General features: G+C 34.8%; 1 protein-coding gene across 3 annotated transcripts in view; it reads left to right on the top strand.

Annotated features, from left to right (window-relative positions):
- The first annotated feature begins 9,951 nt into the window (after positions 1–9,951).
- LOC108053546 (mitogen-activated protein kinase-binding protein 1) overlaps positions 9,952–22,159 on the top strand; it is a 65,658-nt gene continuing 53,450 nt past the window's right edge. For all 3 annotated transcript variants that reach the window (XM_044459619.1, XM_044459615.1, XM_044459613.1), the window contains exon 1: positions 9,952–10,748. The gene's annotated coding sequence lies outside the window, so the exon portion shown is untranslated. The remainder of the gene's footprint in view (positions 10,749–22,159) is intronic.

The following is a 22,159-nucleotide window of genomic DNA, read 5'->3' as shown; positions in this document are numbered from 1 at the left end:
TGAAAATCTCTTATCAACCTCTCAGCTAAATCTCCAGATCCCCAGATATCCCCCAGATCTCTGAGCACACTGATGATCATAATGATGATGCTGATTCTAACTTAAATTGGTCCGCCTCTCAGTGTGTTGGTGCCAGATCTTGAGCTCTTCTTGTTGGTGTTTTGTTGATGCGACAAGATCGCCGGGAGATAATGTCTCCCGTATTTCTTGAATGGAGATAAAAAGCCAACGAAACCTGAGCGACGGCTGACGTGCGACAATGTCGCGATCTCCGCAAGAGTGACTGACAGTCCGGAGAACGAGGAGGTCGGGTATTTGTCTAGAATCTAGCGAAAAGCCCACTTGGTAGGCCAAGGTTCACCTCCCGGAGGGGTTGGGGTCCTCAGATACACCCCCTGAGATAGGAACTCAGTGGGGATTAAAGACGATGCAGACACACAGAGGGCAACAGAAAAAACAGTAAAAAATAACAATTATTTTTGATCTTCTAATCAATCTGGGCACTACACTATATAGTAAGCTGTAATCTTAATTATTTTAACTTACTAAAATCAATTTTTAATATACCCCATGCAATAAACGATCAACGAAGAAAGATCTGAAAATTAAAAATTATTCCGCTGTGTAAAAACCAATGAAGAGTTGTACCATTTTTGCCGATAAAAGTTGTTATCAAGTGAAATATATATAAATCTATATATATATAAAATTTAACATTTAAAGCAATTAATTTTTTTTTGAACAAGCTCATTATTAAAATCTTCCCATTTAACAATTAAAAGTGTTTGCATAATGTGTAAATTATTTAAAATTTTTACAATTGCCTTTAATTGTAATTCAATGAGAAATACCAATAGTTTCTTACTTTATTTTGTTCACAATTTTACATCAGCCGTATTCGAAGGCGCTGAAAAAATCTCCCCTCCACTCGAAAATTCCACCAAGAACACTCTTGGGGCTCTTAAACGGATTTGAACAAGAAAATCGTGCCCGAATCACAAAAGTTGTAGGCATTTCCCTAAAGAATATTTTTATAAATTTTATCAACGTTCCGAACCGAAGCAAAGAGCGAATTCAACTGACCAGAAATGAACATATTTTTTGATAAGACCGCGACATGGATTGAAAAAGAAACACATTAACTGATAGGGAAATTACATGTGCAAAACGATTGATTGATTAGGATCAAAGCACGTGCCATTGGCAGATATGCGTATGGCCTGACAACCGAAGAATTTTCACCACGACTTTTCTTCGCGTGCCTCGGAATATTTACGCCCCACTGACCCGGCCTAACCTCCGTATAAAAAATGGTATAAACCTTTATGTGTGGAGCTTAACTGATTAGCCGCGCTTCCTGAAGGGAGTTCATAACTTTGTTTTGTTAGTTGACAGATAAGATAATACGATTCCATCTCGTGTGTCATGTGAGTGCAAAGTAAAATATTTAAACTGTCTCGGCACGAAGTAAAAAAAAACAACAAATATATCTAATTCGGGGAAAGGGAATTGTTGGTCGATGTTTATAAGTCACCTGGGTGTCCTTCTACCACCTTATTATCTCTCTTAATCTATTTAGCTCAGCGTCCAGAAGAAGATGCCAAAGATAGAGCGATTATCAGATACTTTTATATTTAGCACGCATCTATCTGAGATGGATGTGGGATATCAAAGGCAAACACAAACATGTTGTAAAACAAAATACGTAAGCAAAAGTTGTGCCAGACTGGAGCACTCGTTTTTCGTTTATCAGCAGTGAAATCGTGGAGAGGCTGAAACAAAAGTCTAAGAACTCAAGAAAAAGGTGCAGCAAACACAGATCCCTGACCATATCGGTATACACTAATTAAAGACCGAAGATTTGTCGTTTCTTCATTAAAGTTTAACAGGTAAAAAATTTGCCTATATATTTAAGTTATAAACGTTATATTCGAGGCTCCTTAAATTATTAAAATAAGTGCACAGTTATGTATATATAAAGAAATAAACAAATAATTCCAGTTTTATTTTCAGTTTTTGTTCTATTGCAAATAATTTTAATTTTTTTAAAATTTTTTTACTACAAGCCTGAGACATTATACAGTACTGAAACACATTAAAATTTATATAAAATATAAATAAAATGATAGTTATAAATGATAAGTCAGAAATATTTTTGTTAGTTGACTAATATCAGTAACGGACATATGAAGCTTTTTGTGCTTTTACAATGGGACTTTACAAAAAGTCTGCTTCACTTTTTACACTTTATTTAAACTACTCTTTTTTAACGGAAGAGATTTCCTATAACTTATATTACCAGATTCTAAAATATAATTAATAAATTAAAAGTTAACAATAAAATACATACTGTTAGTAGAATGCAAAAATAGCTATTTTTCCTACTTTAAGTTAAAAGTAAAACATTTACTTGAATTTCACTTAATTGTATTACATATAAATTAAAAAATCATGTAAATGATATTACATAATTGTAATATTTATTAAAGTAACTTATTTTCGCATTCACAATCCAAATCATCTAACGCTGTCATAATGTGGTGCTAGAAATTTTTTGTAGAATTAGTTATTAGTTTTCTAGGTTTTGGTGTGTTTTTTAGTTTATAATACGACAACAATATACTTTGATGCAACATTTTACCTGTTTGAAATAATGTTAAATAAGACTACTTTCGAAATTGAATGGGGTACATCGTTCGTAAAATCATGTTATAGTTCTTAAGATATATGATTTTTATTTTAAATTTTGTAATCGACTTGAATTACAAATTCAATTTTTATACCCTTGCAGAGGGTATTATAATTTTGGTCAGAAGTTTGTAACGCAGTGAAGGAGACGTTTCCGACCCTATAAAGTATATATATTCTTGATCAGTATCAATAGGGGAGTCGATATAGCCATGTCCGTCTGTCCGTCTGTCCGTCTGTTTCAATACCGTTTGCGAGCTCAGTTTAAAAGCTAGCGATCTGAAACTTTCACAGTCGTCCTAAAACAAGTGTACGCAGATCAAGTTTGAAAACCGCCCCGATCGGATGTCTATATCCTATAGCTCCCATAGGAACAATCGGATATAACTTGCAAGAATGGAAGATATTTCGCGCAGTGTAAAAGCTATTGACATAAATCTTTCCAAATCTTATTTTTTTATGCGTACCTTGATCAGAGTAAAAGCGCGTGACGATCGGACGTCTATATCCTATAGCTCCCATAGGAACAAAAGGGTAAAATCGGTTAAAATTTAATGATTTTTAGGATATTTCACGCAGTATACAAGCTATTGACATGAATCTTTCCAAATCCTATTTTTTTATGCATACATTGATCAAGGTGAAAGCGCCGATCGGACGTCTATATCCTATAGCTCCCAGGGTGAAATCGGTCCAAATTTGATGATTATCAGAATATTTCGCGCAGTGTGTAAGCTACTAACATAAAATTTTCCAATTCTTATTTATTTACGCATATCTTGATTAGGGTAAAAGCGCTTGCCGCTCGGAAGTCTATATCTTAAAGGAGATAGGAAAAATTGTTAAATTGCTGCGAAAGTATCTCTTTTTTTCTATTTGTATATGACATTTTTGCAGTATAAAAGCAATTGACTTGAAACGATGCAAATCTAGTTTACTTATGTATACCTTACTCCTTTCGCTACTTTTTCACTTTTAGCAATTTCGTCAAAGTCTGCAAGGGTATTAAAACTTCGGCTTGTCGAAGTTAGCTTCCGTCCTCGTTAAAGATAAATTTATTGTATGTGAAATATGAACCCGAAAACGGAATTACTAAAAAAATTGACCTGGACTGTCCATAAAGTAAAAAAATTAGAAGAATAAAATGTTTAAAGCAAAAGTTTTATTTTCTTGTAGAGTTACTTAAATCAGCCTGAACTATCTCACCAAGAACTACACTCCTGATCGAAAATAGAGAATATAATACACAAAACCCAGCACATCGGCATATAAAGAAAGAATTACACAACTTTTTTTAAATGTTTAGTTCAGTATCTTATGAATTTTGGTCTTGCCCTATCATTTGTCGCATTGAAAGCAAAGCTATATTTAAACTGGGAGTTGCCTCAGAGCACGGGCCAGCCGATCCCTTTGTCTTTGGTGATAGCTGAAAGGACAGTAACAAAGTTAATCGAAGGACTATCTTAATTATTGAGGACTTACCTATCCCTCAGCATCTTCAGGGTGCTGCGCTTAAGGACAAGCACAACAAACACAATAACACCAATTAAATTTTCCACATGCCCAACAACATCTATTAGTGGAGACAAAAACCCGTTAGATTCGGAAATTTTACAAATTATTATCACGATCCAATTCAAGCCCATCATGACAGAGATCCGCGTAAACTGAAGAAACCTGAAATAAACAACGGAATGGGTATCATGATTCGTTACTACTTTGCAAAGTAAAACAAGAAAGGAAAGCTAACTTCGGGCGGAGCCGAAGTTGATATACCCTTGCAGAATACTCTGTAAATTATATTCTCCAAAATTATTCAAATGATGCATTCTTAATACTCATAAAAATCCCAACTTCCTAACTTTAACAACACCAAAGTTATGACATTTCCAATCGTTCAGTTATATGGCAGCTATAGGATATAGTCGGCCGATCCTTATGAAATTTGGTAGGTCGGATTATCTGGCCAAATATAACACCCATAGAAAATGCCAACTTCCTAACTTTACAAACACCAAAGTTATGGCATTTCCGATCAATCAGTTATATGGCAGCTATAGGATATAGTCGGCCGATCCTTATGAAATTCGGCATGTCGGATTGATTAGCCAAATATAAAACCCATAGAAAATCCCAACATTCTAACTTTACAAACACCAAAGTTATGGCATTTCCGATCAATCAGTTATATGGCAGCTATAGGATATAGTCGGCCGATCCTTATGAAATTCGGCATGTCGGATTGATTAGCCAAATTCAAAACCCATAGAAAATCCCAACTTCCTAACTTTACAAACACCAAAGTTATGGCATTTCCGATCGTTCAGTTATATGGCAGCTATAGGATATAGTCGGCCGATCCCGGCCGTTCCGACTTATATACTGCGTGCAAAGGAAAGAAGGGTGTGTGCAAAGTTTCAATCCGATAGCTTTAAAACTGAGAGACTAGTTTGCGTAGAAACAGACAGACGGACAGACGGACAGACGGACATGGCTATATCAACTCAGGAGGTGATCCTGATCAAGAATATATATACTTTATAGGGTCGGAGATGTCTCCTTCACTGCGTTGCACACTTTTGACCAAAATTATAATACCCTCTGCAAGGGTATAAATATCTTACGACTCAGTGTCAAAATTTAGGCAGGTCGTCGTCGACTCATCCTGTTCCTTAAAACTATTCAGTTCTGTTTTTACTTTCTTAATGTTAACAACAGTGAGGCTGAACATAATCACATTAAAGATACCTCCGACCAGAACAGGCAAACATAAAACTACATCTAAAGTTTCTGCGAATGGATGAAAATAATCGTAAGTATAAATACAGTATCACGATAAAAGTATAGTCGATCTTTTATATCTCGAACATTCCAAACTCGAGAAAAACTGAGGTGTTTAGTTTGTTTGTTTTCCATGAGTACTCTTTCCACGGGACTTAACTTTAGTAAATAGATTTCGTTTAATTAATCCCAAAGATATTCTTTTTTTTTTAAGACTTTAAAATGCAAATTTAAAAAAAAAAATGTAAAGCCATCTACAGTTATGAAATTTCGACTGATGCTCATTTAAAAATCACCTTCACTGACGTTCAAAACGATAGGTATCATAGGATTCACTACGCCCATAATAGCGGAAGTGACCCAGACAAAGACGCTGTAGATCAGGAACTCATTAGGATTTTCATAGCGACTGAGGGACTTGAACACTTTCCACAAATGATAACTTATTACAGAGAACCAGAGAATGAAAGCATAGAAGTCGGCGAGCATAAAGAGATCTGAGGAGGATAAATGAATATTAACATCGTATATCATCAACATTTTTAATAATCTTTGCAATATTCATTTTTTTTTTTATAAATTACCAAAAATTTCAGGAGTTTTGTAGAATATATTAAGGATAGCTTCCAGATAAAGGATAAACATGCACAATTGGTTGCTGATGATGCACTTTCCGGTCACATTTTGAAACGTCGGTATGTAAAGATACACTGCGATCGTTAGGGGAATGCATATCGTCGATAGCACAAAGCCTGTACAAATAGAAACAGAAACGGAAAGTTCACTGGATGAGTTATAAAGCGTGGTATGATTTCATTAATTCACTCGCGATTTGAAGCCCAACAAATGGTGGATAGCAAAAAAAAGCGGATTTCCTTTGGATGTTCGCACGCGTAAATTTTTGAGAATTTGTATAGGAACTCTACCTAGGAACACTGTATTAAGCTCGATCATAGCTCAATTTCGACTGGTCCTTGATTGCAGATTGCTCCCTTTTATATCCAACGGCATCGAAACTGAGGCGATTATTAAAATTCGCAGCTGAGTTTTCGGAATAAGAAATAGGTTTGAAAAAGAAAAAAACATGAAAATCACAGATGTCGATCAAGTCCCTTGGAACCTATTAACCTATCAGGCCCATAATAGATGGATATCAGGGGAATTAAATAATGTGTTCGTTATAACTTACACTCTTCGCAGTAAACCAAACTCTAATCAGTAATTACATTTTTTGCATTTTTTTAGTTTATTATATATTTTACTACGTATAAGAGGAAGAAACTTACTTCGTCAACCATGTATAATTCTATAAAACGAATGGATCTGTCGACTGATTGGACATAAAAAAGTTACAATCGGATTAAAAAAAAGTATAAAAACCAAATTAGTATTTTAAGCCACTTTTATTTTACTAGAGAATTCATTCTTCTGAAAATGTTAGTAAACGAACAATAAAAATTAATATTCTATTAAACGACTGTATTGGAAACCTTCTCCAGTTTTGTGCTATGTTGATTTAAATTTCCATCTTAAAATCAGTCGGTGTCACACGAAAATAACTAGAGACTTCAGTTTTTGGGCAATTGTTTATAAAATCATTTAGGCTTACTTAATTTGACTAAGATTGAGTTTTTAAATTCCAAAGAATGAATCGCTTGCCCGTTTATAAAATAAAATATAAAACAGAAATGATTTTTAAAATTGTGAAACCAAAACTTACTTAGCTAAGTTCGCACCCGGCCAGAGTTGCCAGATGTTTGTGTCGTTCATAAGAAAATTGGCCTTTGCTAACGGCTTTCGGAGTTCCTAACCTCGGGCGTTTTTAGTGACCCCATTTTTTTAGAAAATTGTTCCCGATTTTGGGTTCCTAAGAAACACACATTTTGCGAAAACTATCTCACCACGAACTACAGTCCTGATCGAAAATAGATATATATAGATATATTACACAAACGCCAGATCGTAAGCATAGAAAGAATAAATTATAAAAATTGTTCGAAATGTTTAGTTCAGAATCTTATGAATTTTGGTCTTCCCCTATCATTTGTCGGATTGAAAGCAAAGCTATATTTAAAATGGGAGTTGCCTCCGAGCTCGGGCCAGCCGATCCCTTTGTCTTTGGTGATAGCTGAAAGGACAGTAACCAAGTTAATCGAAGGACTATCTTAATTATTGAGGACTTACCTATCCATCAGCATCTTCAGCGTGTTGCGCTTAAGGACAAGCACAACAAACACAATAACACCATACAAATTGTGCAAATGTCCAACAACATCCATTAGTGGAGACAAGAACCCGTTGTATTTGGCAATGACACAAATTATTATCAGGATCCAATTCAAGCCCATCATGACAGAGATGCGCATAAACTGAAGAAATCTGTAATAAAATACGGAATGGATATCATGATTCGTTACTATTTTGCAAAGTTAAAATATCTTACGTCTGACTGTCAAAATTTAGGCAGGTCGTCGTCGACTCATCCTGTTCCTTAAAACTATCCAGTTCTGTTTTTACTTTCTTTATGTTAACAGCAGTGAGGCTGAACATAATCACATTAAAGATACCTTCGACTAGTATAGGCGACATAAAAATTATAAATTTAGTATCTGTAAATGTAAGAAAATGGTCGTATAAATACAGTATCCCCTAAAAAAATAGTCGATCTTTCATAGTTCGAACATCCCAAACTTAAGGTGCTTAGTTTTTTTGTTTTCCATGAGTATTATTTCTGCGGGACTTAGCTTTAGTAAATATATTTCGTTTAATTTATGCCAAAGCTAGTCTTTTTTCTTTTAAATACTTTAAAATGCAAATTAAAAAAACAAATTTTAACGCCACATCTAGTTATGAAATTTCGACTGAAAAAAATCACCTTTACTGCACTTAAAAACGATTATCGTCGTAAAATACACTGCGGCCATAATAGCAGAAGTGACCCAGACAAAGACGCTGTAGATGAGGAACTCATAAGGATGTTCATAGCGACCGAGGGCCTTGAATACTTTCCATAAATGACAGCTTATTACAGAGCACCAGAGAAAGTAAGCATAAAAGTTGATTACATGAATGGCAACTGAGGATGATAAATGAATAAAATGATTTTAGAATCTTTGCAATCCGCACTTTCTTAATAAATTACCCAAGTGTAAGGAAATGTAGTCCAAGGCAAATAAAACGTTCATCAGAATAATGTTGAACAGGCAGAATTGGTTGCTGATAATGCACTTTCCGGTCACATTTCGAAAAGTCGGTATGTAAAGATACACTGCGATCGTTAGGGGAATGCATATCATCGATAGCACACGGCCTGTACAAATAAAAACAAAAAGGGAAAGTTAACTGGACGAGTTATAAAGCGTGGTACGTTTTCTTTATTTGAGTGGCGGTCCTGTTTTAAGCTTGGTTTAGGCAATTCACTCCCGAAATACAAATTTCGGATTTCCTTTTGATACGTGATAAATCGGTAATATTGGGAATTCGCGAGCGTAAATTTTACAATAACTTGTATAGGAACTTTACCGATTAAAGTTAATGTCTCGATCATAGCTTAAATTCGACTGACCCTCGATTGCAAATTTGCACCCTTTTATATCCAACGACTATTGGAGTTTTGAAATATAAAAAAAACATATGAAACGCAATCTTTTGGCACCACTGATGTCGACCAAGTCGCTTGGCACCTATTCAACACAGAGTTATCCACATTACGACCATAATGTGTTCGTAGGACTAATTGCACCCAGTGGACCAAACTCTAAGCATTGATTTAATTTCTTTGCACTTTTTTCTTCAATGGCGTAAATATACATACATATATAATAAACTTAAATATATAGTTAACCACGTATGCGAAGAAGAAACTTAATTCGTCCACCAAGTATACTTATAAAAAACGACTGTATCCTTCGACAGTAATCTGTCTGACAAAAGAAAAAAATGTTAAAAAAATTAAACAATATCAGTATTTTATCTCACTTTCTTGTTTAGAGAATTCAATTTCCCGAAAATTTCAAACAAAAAATAAAAGTAATATTTTATAAAATGACTGCATCAGAAAACTCAAGCTGTTTTCCGCTATGTTGATTTAAGCCTCCATATCAAAATCATTCGGTGTCACATAAAAATAACTATATATTTCAGTTTTCAATGTTTTCAAAAATTTGTGTACTTAATTGAATTGAATTTTTAAAATTTAAAGGGATGTATAGCTTGCCGGTATTATTTAATTATTTAATTGGAAAAGATTTTTTTGACACCCCAATAAAAAAAAAAAAAACGAATTAATTTTAAATAGTGAAACCAAAATATTCTTAGCCAAGTTCGCACCCGCCAGAGTTGCCAAGTGCTTATATCGTGTATAAATGAATTGGCCTTTGCTAACGGCTATCGGAGTTCCCAACCTTGGCGTGCGGTTGCTATGTAGGCGTTATAGCCAAATTAGTGGTATTTTCTAGTGCATTTAATATGTTTTCATTTTCGCCCAACCATCTCGCGTTTGCCTCACAATTCTGCTCTCCTCTTCAAAATGTTTGGAGCAGAGCTCCACGGCAATTCGTCGAGTTAATTTCGAGCCGAAACTAAAGTTAATATATTAAATTTGTGATTAATTTTGGAGGTTCTGCGAAAACATCTCGATTCAGCGATATTGAATTAAAATTTTCCAAAATTTTCGATTCCGTTTGCCACTGAAGGTGTGCACGTGTGTGTGTGTGTTTTGTGTTTGCGGCATTTGTCAAGAAGAGGAAGAGAAATAGCGGAGAAATACAAATAGTATTCAATTAAATTCAAGTGTCGCGGCTATAAGGCATTATCTAAAAGCAGAATACGAGATTAGATAAAATACACGGCGAATATATAAAGTGGAAAAGGCAGAAAAAGCTGAAAAAGCAAAATAAGGCACAAAAGCAAAAAGGAAAGAAAGAAGAAGTTCAAAGCCATCGTATACGTGTATGTGCGCTTGTGTGCGACGCTTGCAAAATTTGTCTGTGTGTGCGTGTGTTGTTTTTGTTAGTGCACCTGTCTGCGAAATAAAAAGAGATAGCAACAAAAACCATAACATCAAATAAGGTGACAAATAAATAAAATTAAAAAAAAAACGAACAGAAAAATCTAAAAAAAATAAAACAAAAAATAAAACGGCAAGTAAAGAAAACTAAACAAAGTAAAAGAAAGGAGAAAACAAGATAAAGGAAATTGCCTCAAAAAAAACCGGAGAAAGGAAAGTAAAAAAAGATTCAACGAAATAATCCTGTTTTTAAAGGAATTTCTCTATAAAGGTAAGTTTTGAAACGCCTGACAAACTTTTATTCAATGAACTTCCACATTTCCGGGGGTTGACGAAATTCCTCTGGATGCTGCGTATGTGTCGAAATTTCCGTGATTTAACCTAGACCAGAAAAACACTTTTTGGAGGTGGACGAGGCTGTTCAGAACCACCCCCTTTTGGGGGTGGTTTTTCGCTCTCAGCTGAGCATCCTCGCTTTTCTCGATGTGTACATATTTTGAAGGACATCCCGCAGACAGATCCCAGAAAAAGCAACAAATTTATAATTCCAAAACATTAGAATTTTTATGTAAGCTGAAACTTGAAAATGATCCATAAAAGTAGTCTTTGGAAGCTGGTTTTGGGTTTTTAGAGTTGATACAATCGCATAAGCCTGTTTAAAACTTTTTCTACAAAAGATAATTTTAGAAGTTGGTTGTTTTAAATAACTCTAAGTTTAATGTTTCAGCATTATAATACCATTTAAACAAAAAATATTTGCCTTTTTCACAACTACACTGCTAAAAATAATTTTAAATTCTTCGCTTTAGTTTTCCAATGCAACTTTCTTATTGGCCTTGAAACTATATTAAATTTAAAAGACTCCTTGTTAAAATTAAACATTCTTAATATTTAACAAAAGCATTCTTTTAAGGTTTTATTACGTTTTTAGACTAAAAATTGGAATAAAATCATCTGGTTGAAAAACAGCTTCCTAGACAAACGAACTGTTAGGCCCGGTAAGCCCATAAATGCGCAAATGCAGCCACAAAACAACTGAACTTGACCCAAACTCATGCATTCAACATTGGGATCCAGCCCCTTTAACGCTCTGCTGATCTAGATAAATGAAGAGGGGCTATCCAAGAGTTGCTTAAGGCACCCCCCTTAACCCAGGGCTCCTTAATTTAGACACCTATAATCTTTTTCGGAAAGCTCACACGAATTATATTTTGTCTAGAAGGAAAGAGATAGCAACGTTGTCTTCTCCTTCGTTCATTAATCACAATGACTAATTTGTGAAGTTTTTTCTTTACTTTACGTTTCTTTTTTTCGAATTTTTGTGGTGTTTTCATTTTGAGCCGACGTTTAAGCTCATTAAAGTTACCCAAGGGTTAAAAATAAATTGCGACGGGAACAACATATATGGGATGAAAGAGATGGAGAACAGGGAGCTGTGAAATAAAAACAAAAAACCACATGCCAATGGAAGGCTTAAAATGTAATTTAATTTATACGAATTCAATGCCCTTCTTGGGTCAAAAGCTGATAGCACAGACGCTGTAAAAATCAAAAAAGAGTGAGGAAATCTTATGATAAGAACGCTGTAAAACTCTTCGAATGTTTAGAGTAGGCATTGTCTGAATTTATTTTCACTCCATTCAACAAGTAAAAATACTATACGAATAGTTTCAAAAGAAAAATAAGATTATCCCAAAAATTCTACAAACATTAACAAATTTGTTTGTATTTTGTAAGATTTATCAAAGTCTTAAATTTAAAAAAATAATATATTTCAACTTCAGGGAGGTCTTAAAAATACCCTTCATTCAATACTAATCAGAATATTGCCCTGAACTATATTCCCCATAAAGTGTAGAGCATGAAGAAACCCAAAACTCACGATCAAATGCAAAGCCGCTTAAAAAGAGAAAAAAACGAGGACGGAAGCTAACTTCGGCAAGCCGAAGTTTTAATACCCTTGCAGACTTTGCCGAAATTGCTAAAACTGAAAAAGTAGCGAAAGGAATAAGGTATACATAAATAAACTAGATTTGCATCGTTTAATGTCAATTGCTTTTATACTGCAAAAATGTCATATAAAAATAGAAAAAAAGGGATACTTTCGCAGCCTTTAACTATTTTTCCTACGGAAGCTATAAGAAATAGACGTCCGATCGGCAAGCGCTTTTACCCTAATCCAGATATGCGTAAATAAATAAGACTTTGAAAAATGTATGTCAATAGCTTATACACTGCGCGAAATATTCTAAAAAATATGAAATTTTGACCGATTTCACCGTATTGTTCCTATGGGAGCTATAGGATATAGACGTCCGATCAGCACGCGCTTTTACCTTGATGAAGGAATGCATAAAAAAATACGATTTGAAAAAATGTACAGCAATAGCTTTTACACATCGCGAAATATTCTGAAAAACATCAAATTTGGACCGATTTTACCCTATTGTTCCTATGGGAGCTATAGGATATAGACGTCCGATCGTCACGCGCTTTTACCCTGATCAAGGTACGCATAAAAAAATAAGATTTGGAAAGATTTATGTCAATAGCTTTTACACTGCGCGAAATATCCTAAAAATCATTAAATTTTAACCGATTTTACCCTGTTGTTCCTATGGGAGCTATAGGATATAGACGTCCGATCGCCACGCGCTTTTACCCTGATCAAGGTATGCATAAAAAAATACGATTTGTAAAGATTAATGTCAATAGCTTTTACACTGCGCGAAATATCATAAATTCTTGCAAGATATATCCAATTGTTCCTATGGGAGCTATAGGATATAGACGTCCGATCGGGGCGATTTTCAAACTTGATCTGCGTACACATGTTTTAGGACGATTGTGAAAGTTTCAGATCGCTAGCTTTTAAACTGAGCTCGCAAACGGTATTGAAACAGACGGACAGACGGACAGACGGACAGACGGACATGGCTATATCGACTCCCCTATTGATCCTGATCAAGAATATATATACTTTATGGGGTCGGAAACGTCTCCTTCACTGCGTTACAAACTTCTGACCAAAATTATAATACCCTCTGCAAGGGTATAATAAGAATGGTCGGATCGGTGACAGGTGGATTTTGATTCTATATACTGGATCGCCTGTTCTCACTCTGTCTTATTCTACATTTTTCCACTATGCGTTTAAGATCTCCGCGGTTTTTCTACTTTTCCCATTTTGTTTGTTTTCCTACTGATTCATTTCTACCTGCTTAGTGTGTTTCTGTGATTTTTCTAGACTTTTGTCTTTGAGTTCTTTTTTGTTTTCCTTTACCTCGCTGACTAAGACATTTGCCGGTTGCGTTTTCTTACCTGGCGACAGGTGCGCATCCAGTATTTTTGTATCCGTGGTGGCCATGTTTTCTAGTTTTGGAATTCAACTCGTTCCTGAGCAATTTATCTACAGGCGGTTAAAGGAGGATCCCATACCCCTCAGCATTTTAAAGATTTGCTTGGTTTTTTTTGTTTTCTCACGCACGTTTTATTCTCTTTTTCACTGCAAATGTGACTGTGCCAAGGGGTTCACGTATCTCATAGATGCAATATGAGAAAAATCTGAATATTCCTACTGCGTCGGCAGTGTCAGCCCCTTCCATTTCCATTTTTCCTTTATCTACATCATTGGCTCAGTGCCTCGTCTTCTTTTATTGCCTTTTGGTCGGCCTGCGTTCGTTCTTTTTTATCTCAGCCGCTCTCTTATTGGCCTGCAACTTTAAACTGGGCCCATTAAATATTATGCCGTATACTCCAACTAATGGGGCATGGCTCAATTGGAAGTCGGTTGGCTGCAATCAACTCGGAAATACGGGGAAGGCAAAAATTACACCAAAGGAAGCTGCAAAATGTTAGTTAGTGCATAATCAAAGAACATTTGTTGGATTTGATGATTACTAAGCGTGGATTTAGATACTTTTAATCTTGTTAAAGTTTAAATTTGTATTTTTGGCCAATTTTAACATTAATATTGATTTTGGCAGGTACTTTTTATTCAGAATTAATTAATTTCAAAGTGTTCAAAGTTAAAAAGGAAAAACAATTAATAATAACAGTTCTACCTAGAAAGGAAAACACATAAAAATAAAGGTTTAGTTCAAATTGTAATATAAATTGTAAAACAATTTAAATTTGCATTTTTAATAATCCAGATCACAAAGAAAAGATTCAAATATGTATTTGCTATTGATTTGTCAGTCTAGATAACTATTTAAAACAAAGGACATAAAATAACTAAGGCACTGTGAACATCCGCTCCTGCTATTTCAAATATCAAATTTATCAGTATTTATTATCATTAAGATAAAAGAGAACAATGCTTAGTATTTTCTTTACCTTTCCATAAAAAACTTTTAAAACAAGTTTTCACCTTTCCGAAAAAAAATTCCCCATTCCACATAATGCAACTGTAAATTTGCCAAGGCAACAAAACAAGACAAACAAAAAAAAGGAAAGGCTCAAAATTATGGCAACTTGGGGGAATGTCTCGACTGAAGTGTGGCCTGTGCACTTTGCTTCGTGTTCACCTGTGAGTTCTGCCTTTCTGCCTTTTTTTCCCCCCTCAACACTCTTTTGGCCAACATTTTTGGATAATTTGCAATATGCGTTGCATATCCATTAAGCCGGCCCAAGTCAAGAGTTGCCACTAACAGAACAGCAGCAGAAACAGCTAACAAAGGTGTAACATTTTTGCTGCTGCATTTTCCTGGCTTTTCGCCCTCACCCTCCACTTGTTGTTCTGGTTGGAGTTGGCTGCTGCTGTTGAGTTTCCACTGCCTTTTCCTCTCCTCTGCCACTTCCATTTGTTATACTCTTTCTATGGGTATTATTAGTTTGATACCCATGATGAAATTTTCCACAAAATGCGCCTAAAAAAGTTTACAAAAATAAGGTTATTTAGATGTTTTATATAATAAAAAAAATAATGCAAATATAATGCAAAAACCTAAAAAAATTCAACAGAAGATAAAATCGCTATAATTTTATAAGGGACTAGATAGAGTATTTTAAGATCCGATTTTAAAAACCAGCTTTTGTTTTATTTTTGTTTTGTGTCTGGCCTTCTGGTGCTCTTCAAGTTTATCTTAGCACAGTGCACTTTTATTGATATCATGTAACTTGCCGGCGCTTCCTCAACGTGGCAGAGGTGGAATCGGGAGGGGGCGGTAAAATGGCGAGGGGTGTGGGGATGGAAAGCATGCGAAGTGGATGGAGCACAAGGAGATGTATAGGAGGAGTTCTGCTCGCACTTGAGTATGGCTGGAATGCAGTTTACTTTGGTTCGGGCCAAGTTAATGGCAAACCCGATTCGATAAGACTTCACTGCTGAGTACACAGACCAGGCCCTCGGACCCCTCCCTTTCTCGCCCAACTTTGTATTTATGCCCGAGGAACTCCTCCTTACTCCCAGTTCGATTTTCTCCTTCAGCTTTCTTTTTTTTTCGCATTACTCCACGGCCATTGTTTGAGGTCGTTTCTAATGACTTGAATTGCATTGTACTGTAGTTTAATTAGAATGTGTTGCCGCATTTATAGCCGTGGTGTGGTTAGCGTTATAGCTACTATATTTGTGGCATTTCCGTAACGGTTTATTTTTATGTGGGAGTCTTGGGATGAGAACTAGTTTTTGGGGGTGGAGCTGAACCCCCTGCAAATTATAGAAACTAATTTATGGTCTGGGAATGTGAAATTGGTAACTAAGTTCTAAAGTTTATGGTGGGAATAGAAAGGAAGAAGTGCGCAAAATTAATTATTTGTACTCCCTACTGTCATAGCAAAAGCTATTATTTTAATTATTATTTTGCACAAAGTGGTTATTTTTTATAGTTTAATTATTTGGGTACAAAAAAAAATTAAAAGTAATTTTTTTAAAGTGTTATTTTCTCAAAATTGTATTATTTTCTGACCGTTTTTGTTTATTTTCTAAAGGTAATAATGACTGACTTACAAATACATATTCCTTTCCATTTTCTTTACAACATTTCAATTTCAATACACTTTTTATTTAATCGGAAAAGTTTTATAGTTAATGTTTTTTTCTCTGTCATACCATTGAGATAAATATAGATTGTGGGATGAGGAACTATCAATTCATGAACGTAAACCACAATCCCAAACCACTTTTCCCCTTCATCCTCCCGAAATCATTCCCGTTCAGTTTAGTTTATTTACTCAACTAACGAACTATTAACGAACAACTTAATTTGGGAAAATTGCGGGATTACAAGTTTAAGCCAGATGCCGCTCTATGTGATGATTTGGTCTTGGGCCGTGCAACATTGTTGCTCGAACACCCCGCTTTTCCCCCCAAACATGCCATCGATGCCATAACCCATTAAGTGGGATTGGAATTCGGTCCGCAATGCTTGCAATTGGCTTTGGCCGTGGCTTGTGCCAAGTTTGAAGAGGAAGTATTATGCAGTCGCCCAAAAAACTGGCCAAAGTTGTTTTTTTTTTGTGGCCTTTTTGCCTTTAATTTGTTTTCTTTTTTTTTGGGGTGACAGACTGGCAATAAAAAATAAAGTAAAAAGAGAAACAAACTTTATGCGTCTCGTTGTTGTCTGTCCTCAAACTTGTCGTGTTGAAGAGGCAAAATAGGGAAAAAATGGAGAAAAATGTTTCAGAACCTGCAGGAGGGGATATTTAAAATTTATTTTTTGAATTGCAACAGCTGCGATTGCTCGGCATCTTCTACCAACGGATATTATTGCCTTTGGCCAACTGCCAGACCAAAACTAACTGGCAATAATTATAATTTATTGTTCCAGCCTAGAAGGGAAATAGCGTAGAATTTGTCAGAAAGTTTGTTCAAAAACTAATCAAATTAACAGGAAATGTTAAATGCTTTAATTTATTTAATTTAATTTTTTTCATTTTAATAATGATTGTGGAATTCTAAAAACTATGGACATTTTAATAACTCAATAATTATTAATAAATTGATTAAATGAAAATAATATAATTCTCCAAGCTTTTCCAAACCCCTGTCATAAATAAACAGCTGATAAATTTGTTAAAATATAAACCCAGCAAAAAACACTAATTGCTCATCACCCAAATTAAAATAATTTTTTAGGCGCAATAACAGCCGCTAGTGACAAGGAAAAAATAAAAACAAATTGGCAAACAGATAAGCTGAAGACGTAACGCAAAAAAAAAAAGGGGAAAGTGAGCGTCAAGTGGCTGAATCAGAACCAAACCAAAACAATATATAAATAAATTGAAAACAGAAGAGTCCGCGTAAAATGCTCAAGTGTTTTTTAATGCTCGAGGCTTTCGGGAAAAATAAAGTAAAATAGAAATAAATGTACAATGTAAACTCAACCTAATAAGGATTGACATAATTACCATAAGTAGAAAACAAAGCCAAAACATGAGTATAAATCTTTATAATTTTGAGGTCAGATCAGGACAAAAAATGGACCTTTTAGGATAGTTTATTAAGGTATCAAGATCAAGGTTTAAAAAAAAACGAAGTCAAATTCAACAACAAAGTGCTTGCCAAAACTTGTTTCCTTGCCATTTCGTTGGCCTCTTTCTGAGGGAGTGTTTGCTCAAAGAACCAAAATAAGCAACATAAATAGCTGCAAACCCAAAGAAAAAAAAGCATGGCAAAAAATCAATAGAAAAAATAAACTAATTAAGCGAAAAGCTCTGGGAAAAATCGAATGAGATAGGAAAGAAAAAGAAAATGCCGCACAAGGCAAAATCAGCAATAAACCAGAAAAGAGAGGCAAAATAAGAGGGAAGTGTGTTGCGTCTAATTGCAAGAAAAAAAGCTAGGAGGTAATGGCAAATAAATAAAAATCTGCGAGGGTCAGCAAATATGATTGAATGTTGAATATCTGTTGGCCATGGTCAACACAATTGACTCCACGAGTACGTGAATGTGAGTATTTGTGTGAATGAGCGCGTGTTTTTTGTCATTAGACGGAAAAAGTCAGTTGGGTCAGACGTGGAAAGATAAGATACAGCCGAAACGACAAGTCTATCAGATATAAGTTGAATTGGCACGATGGTGAGAGGGAAAGGCAGCGAAATTTTATTTTTGGAAAGCAAGAGATCGTTTAGCTGAGGTTTCGATCAGAAACTCTCAAAGAAAATAATTTATTATACATGAAAATTGAAAACTCAATTTACAAACAATGGGCTAGAACTTAACAACGACTCTGTATAATTTGTGTACTTAGAACCTAAAAAAGATAAAAATAAAATGCTTTCGGTTTTATACTGAATTTAGGTAATATTATTACATATTTGACTTTGAGCATTGAAGAAATGTTTTCTTTCATTCTTTAAAATAAGGTTACAATATTTTTAAAAAATATAAGATCACATTACTTAAAATTGTTTAATCAAAAAATAACTGAATATTAAACCATTTTAAATAAATAAAATGGGGAAAAATTTCGGTGTAGACTTTTGACTCTTTTGTTGCCTTTCTTGTTTCCCAGTGTTAAATTGGAACGAGGAAGTGTGGGTTTTATAGGGTTATGATGTCAGAACATGAAACTACCAACTGTAAAAATTGTCGAATTTATTGAATGGCATTTCTTCCTCTTGTTTGTCTGCAATGCTTTTTTTCTGTTTGTTCTTGCCAAATGAATTGGAACAAACGGAACACCCCACTCGTTATCTCCTTTCTTCTCTGTCTCATTTTGAATCGCTTTTGTTCAGTAAATCAACTTGACCCCTAGCCACAATATTTCCCCATTGTTGCTGTTGATCTCCTTCCATTTGATTGTTGTTTTCTGTGTGTCTTGTTACGCCAATTTAAATATCTACTAACAAAAAAGAACTCAATGAAAAACCAGAAAAGCGGAAATAAAACAAAACAAAGGTAGTACCTTATTTTTTGGGAGTTTATTGAACTTTGTTCTGGCATTCATTTAATAGAGTGTGAAAGGTTAGAGAAAAAATGTTTGCAAAAAATAGTTAAGTTCCAAAAAGTTAAAGTGATGAAATGGATTTTTTTGGTTCTGCAGCAGAGCAGATCAAAATTTCTAAAATGTTTCCCTTCAAAAAAATATTTTCCTCTTGTTGTTTACCTTTCATTTTCCTAAGAGCAAGAATAACAGCAAAGGCAGAAAGTTTGTTCTATATTTAAGTGTTAAAGATTATCCGATTACTCAACGAGGCACTTAAAGCGCCCACGAGAAATTAAAGAAAATAAACACTTTTTCCACACCTCACTTAAAATTAATTGCTTTTTAAATCGAACTGGACTGCCCGGAAAATTTGTTTAATTAATTCGGGTCACTGCTCCTCAGTCGTTTAATTAAAAGATATAGATAAATGCAGATGAAAATGGGAAATGGCAGCTCGCGTGTTTCTCCAAACTTCGTATTTTATTGGCCCACAAAGTAATCGCACTTTGGTTCGGCTAATTGGCAGCACACCTTTAACCCACGAAAGTCAGACCGCAATTAGAGTCGATTGCCGTCCAACTAAATTGTTTGTCCCTCGTCTAACTGGCTCAAGTTTTACTCCACTCCGGCATTTCGGTCTTCTAATCGCAATGAAAGTCGCTTTAGTTGCTCGCTTATCAATTATAATTTGTGTTACATTTTCTTCTTTATGAAAAGAAAGTTTCGATTAGATGTGGTCAAGTTGAAGCTTTTGAAAATTGAAAAAACCGTTTGTTGGCCTAAACTCAAATTTAAAATTAAAAGAATTTTTTTAATTTTTATTTTTTGACATTTTTAAAAACGGACCGCTATCTTTTGTTTTAATTAAAAACAATTTGTGGGTTTTTCAAGTTGAACAGTGATAAATCTGGACTGAATTATTTGACTGTGTGATTCAACTCTTTAATATTTAAATTATTTTCACAATATCCATAGCCTCTACATCTTTCCCTTTCAAATTTCTCCCTCTATTCGCTGCGCCTCGTTAAATGCGTTTAACGCTTTTGACTTTTACTTGTCGACAATATTTATTAAAGTTATGCTTTTTTCTGACTGAGTTTTACTTTTTTCTGTGTCGCCTGTAAGTCGCATTATTATTTTCACATATTAATGAAGCGCACGTTTCGTCGATTTGACTTGGGCTGGGTGCTGTATTGTAGCAATGTTTAAAGTATGATTAGCGGTTCGTCACTGTCATAATCGAAATCATCGCCAATGACCGTTGCCGGTTATTTATGCGTCTCGGCTTTTGTAAAAGTGAACAAATGACCCTCGTAAGCATTTCAAACATGAAAAAACCCATGACTACGAAGATCGCCATTCCATTGATACGACTTGAAGTGAGCAAACGTGACGAACTTTCGGTTCAATCGATTTGGTCTGGCCTTATGGATATATCTTGATCTTCTTGGGGTCGATTGTACTTTCTATCCATCTTTCTCATAAAACTAGCGAAAGTTTTCTAAAAATTGGGTGTGACAAATTAAATATTGATAGAAACTTGAGCTGATGTAGTCATTATACCCTTGCAGAGGGTATTATAATTTCAGTCAAAAGTTTGCAACGCAGTGAAGGAGACATTTCCGACCCTATAAAGTATATATATTCTTGATCAGCATCACCAGGAGAGTCGATCTAGCCATGTCCGTCTGTCCGTCTGTCCGTCCGTCTGTCCGTCCGTCTGTCCGTCTGTCCGTCTGTCCGTCCGTTTCTACGCAAACTAGTCCCTCAGTTTTAAAGCTATCTGGTTGAAACTTTCCCAAAAGTTGTCTTTCTATTGCAGGTAGTATATAAGTCGGAACGAGCCGGATCGGGCCACTATATCATATAGCTGCCATATAACTGAACGATCGGAAAAGCCATAACTTTGGTGTTTTTAAAGTTAGGAAGTTGGGATTTTCTATGGGTTTTATTTTTGGCCAATCAATCCGACCTACCAAATTTCATAAGGATCGGAGGACTATATCCTATAGCTGCCATATAACTGATTGATCGGAAATGCCATAACTTTGATGTTTGTAAAGTTAGGAAGTTGGAATTTTCTATGGGTTTTATTGTTGGCCAATCAAACCCACCTACCAAATTTCATAAGGATCGGCCGACTATATCCTATAGCTGCTATATAACTGAACGATTGGAAATGACATAACTTTGGTGTTTTTAAAGTTAGGAAGTTGGGACTTTTTATGAGTATTAAGAATGCATCATATGAATAATTTTGGAGAATATAATTTATAGAATATTCTGCAAGGGTATATCAACTTCGGCTCCGCCCGAAGTTAGCTTTCCTTTCTTGTTTTAAAATACAATTTGCAATTCTGACTTGATTAAACAATTTGACATTGTACGATTTCCGGAATGAAAAGATAAAGTCAAATTTAATTCTTTTGTATAAGAAATAGTTATCTTTTTTCAGCACAACGGCATATTTTCTCCCTATTTTAAGAAATATAACCATATCATCATTTCTAAGTTTGCCAACATATGGAAACACTCATTCGTGAACTCACTTATTCCATATCGCGTTTTGAAATTCGTTTCAATATTAATTATATTGTTCAATCAGACTAAAAGTTTTGTCTGAGTTGCGTGTCCAGTTGGCATAAATTCCATATCGGACAATTTATTTGCCAAATACAAAATCATTATTTATACGCATCAAATATTTTGGTTGTATATGTTTTTCCTCAATTTTCCCTTGACTTCGACATTCGTTAGCTTTTTTATTCATCTATAGACGTATTTATGTGTTAATAATTTAGCATTGCCATTA

The sequence above is a fragment of the Drosophila rhopaloa genome, unplaced genomic scaffold, assembly GCF_018152115.1.
Source record: "Drosophila rhopaloa isolate 14029-0021.01 unplaced genomic scaffold, ASM1815211v1 contig_2, whole genome shotgun sequence".
In the NCBI taxonomy this organism is placed as follows: Eukaryota; Metazoa; Arthropoda; class Insecta; order Diptera; family Drosophilidae; genus Drosophila; species Drosophila rhopaloa.
The sequence above is the reverse complement of the archived record's forward strand: the minus strand, read 5'-3'. Positions and strand labels throughout refer to the sequence as shown.